Here is a 3412-nt window from a genome sequence, read left to right as displayed (position 1 = left end):
ACAAGAACTGGAGAATCCACTTTCCAAATGCTCTGGCTTGGGGTGCTTGGCTTACTTTTAAACGGGTCATTCAGGTTATTAATATCATCATTTGCATACTTCCCAAGGAATCTTGCCTAAGAAGATAACTAAACATAGGTTAAAAAGACACTGAGCAATAAAAAAAAAAAAAAAAAAAAAAAAAAAAAAAAAAAAAAAAAAAAAAAAAAAAAAAGAAAAAAGAAAAAAATCCTACTTCTGAGTGGTTTGAGTGCTGCTGCTTTGTTTCAGAAGACATTTTCTTACATTGCCACAAATAATACTGAATGCAGCTTGACTCCTCTGAAAATAATGTTGAAGGAAGGAGCCAGATTTACCGGGACTAACAGGGAAGTTATCCAAGAGAGATTCATTAATTATGAAGCCTAATCACAGCCAATAAGACAAGTGCCTAGGCCATCAACAGACTAATATACATCTTTTGGCAGTCACCATTCCCCACAGGCTTGCCTGTCTGCTGCTGCCTACTGTATGGCTTGCACCACAGAAATGATGTGATAATGCTAAAACCAATTTGGCACTTCCCACATGAGACGATGACTGTTTCCCCACCCTGGAAACACAGCCTCCAGCTGTCTTGCCCTATGCCAGAGGTTTCTTAATACCCTGGAATTAGCTGACTAAGAGATGAGGCGAACTAAAGAAGCATTTGCTATCTGTTCAGGCTGCCTAAGCGTTCCATCAAATAAACTCTGGTCTGATTCTCAGCCCTCTGGGAATGGTTGCCCACAGCTAACATGTGCTACCCGAAATAACCCTGAGGTGACCTTCTCCCTGCAAAGCTGCAGCCAAGAAAAACCCTATTTAACATAACAGTGCACAGCTTAGAACATCAACTTGAACCATCCTGACCTCTAAGCTGCTGGGGTCTGAACAAATTAATTTAACAATAGACAGTGTTGAAAGGAAGGAATGTTTCAAAGAAATAAAAAAAAAAAAAATCTCCCTCATCCATCTCTTCTCATTTAAGAAATAGTCAGGAGGCCTTCTTTAGAAAAATGAAAAGTGCTCCTTGTTGCAAAACAATGGGCTATATAAGGGGGTGTGTGTGTGTGATCGCATTGGTTTCTTGCATCTTAGCATAGCAAAATGAAATTTCCCATAAACGGGTGCCACTTTTGGAAAATCAGCCCTTAATTTCCACTGGGGAATTGGCTTTGTTTCCTGGGATGTTGCAAAGATATCCTTAGGGTTTGCCTTTGTTTTTCATAGCTGCTGCTAGTACTTCTATTAAGCAAATAAGTAAGTCTCCCCGTTCTGCCTACTTCATGGGTTTGTACCTTACCTCATGTTTTCCATGGCTTTCATGTAACCAACCAGACTGGGTAAGAAAAAAGCCCCTCTCCATATGGTAGTTGGAGCTTAAAGCAGTTAATGATTGAAAGACCCCGTCAGAAAGGAGATATGTAGGAAAATGAGATCTGCAGCCTCTGGGGCAAACAGCTTTATTACTTCTGCTGAAGAGGATGCTGGGTTGGGTTAAGTCTTGTGTGTTTTCCACCTGGTGCAGACTTATTCCTCCGGTCCTCCTTATCAGGAACTTTGACTCCAGCAGTCTCATTGTTTGTAAATAGGGAAGATTATTACTGCAAGAGTGGTGAGGTTGGAGATAATGACCAACTTTAATGATAGTTCTGAAATTGTGTATAATTACTTTGACAGCTTGAAACCTGATGAGCATATGATGAGAGAGATAGAATCATAGAATCATTTCATAGAATGGTTTGGATTGGAAGGGACCTTGAAGATCATCTAGTTCTAAGCCCCCTGCTGCAGACAGGGACACCTTCCACTAGTCCACATTGCTCAAAGCCCCGGGGACGGGGCATCCACAACTTTATCTGGGCAACCTGTTCCAGTGCCTCACCACTCTCACTGTAAAGAATTTCTTCCTTACATCTAACATAAATCTACCCTCTTTTACTTTAAAACCATTATCCCTTGTCCTGTCACTACACTCACTGATAAAGTCCCTCACCATCTTTCCTGTAGGTCCCCTATAAGTACCGGAAGGCTGCTATAATGTCTCCCCAGAGCCTTCTCTGAGCTGAGGTGAACAACCCCAGCTCTCTTGGCCTGTGCTCATAGGAGAGGTAGTCCACGGAAGGAAATTTATTCTTGAAGCAGCCAATAGACTTCAATAATTACCCCAATGAAACCACTTGTTTTTCTTTATTTAGCCAGTGTAATTCATCGTGATCGTCATTTCTGTTTTCCTACACAACTGTTTTTCTCTTTGCAATTGAGATGTGCTACCTTCAGGAACACAGAGCATGAGCCCAAGCATATCCCCAGATGGTACTGAGGGAGATTCCCCAGTGAGCAGTGGAGGAGTCTCCTGCCAAGGAGGGTGGAGGGTGGGAAGCATGTGGAGGGGCTGTGCTCTTCTCCCAGACATTCCCAAAGCTGGGTACTATGAAGTGTGAGAAGCTGCAGGGGCTGAGGGGGAGAGGACTGGGTGTTTAGTGCAGAGGGAGATAAGATAAACTGATATTTCTCTGGGCTTACTGCATACAGCCTTCAGGATTCTGTGAGGTTGTAGGGGTCCTCTTGCAACTAATACAGTAATGACCTTGAATTTCCTTCCAGCTCAGCTGTACTGCTGGAGGACAAGGCTTTTCTTGTGAGCAAAAAAACATTAAAGCAGCACAGAGATTTGCCTGCATAGCTCCAGTCTTCAAGAGATTTGAGTATCCTTTCTGAGGCCCCAGTTGCAGCAAGGGATTGTAGATAAGCTTCTGCAGTAGTTAATGTGTAAAGTTTTTGGATTTATTCTCGCTGGTGCCTCTCCTTTTCCTTGCAGTGTTGACAAATATACTGCTGTATGCTGATATTTTGTTTCAAACAAGTAATTTTTTGCTGCATGAATAAGGTAATTATGTGCGTGCTCACATGTGCATGCTGACCAATACAAGTGTGCTTTTATGACCCTGTAAGTGTTAGGGGAGAAAAAATATTAATTCACTTTGATATAAAACTAGTTAATAATGCAACTAATTCCTTTTTCAGATTGTCACCCAAATATCAAATTTAGAGGTCCAGACTAATTCTTCGTGCTAAGGCAGTCTGCTGCACCAGGCGCATGTGATCACAGACAATTGAAAACTTTTGACAGTCTCACACCTGAATTAAGACTAAACCCTTTCTGTTTCTTATCAACTTCCGTTTAGATGATAAAACAAAACTGGGAAAAAATTACAAAAAGAGTGAGATTTTGTTACGGATTATGCTTGAATTGCATTTGGACTTGTATGACTCGGTGGCAAATATCGGTGACCTCTGTCTTTATAGCTTCAACTTCCTGCAAGCTTGTCTGTTAAGAAGATTCTGCAAGATTCTTCTTTTGTGGATCCTGTAAGAAATGTATATTCAG

The sequence above is a fragment of the Buceros rhinoceros genome, unplaced genomic scaffold (genome assembly GCF_000710305.1).
Source record: "Buceros rhinoceros silvestris isolate BGI_N320 unplaced genomic scaffold, ASM71030v1 scaffold3428, whole genome shotgun sequence".
Classification (NCBI taxonomy): domain Eukaryota; kingdom Metazoa; phylum Chordata; class Aves; order Bucerotiformes; family Bucerotidae; genus Buceros; species Buceros rhinoceros.
Note: the sequence above shows the minus strand (reverse complement) of the source record.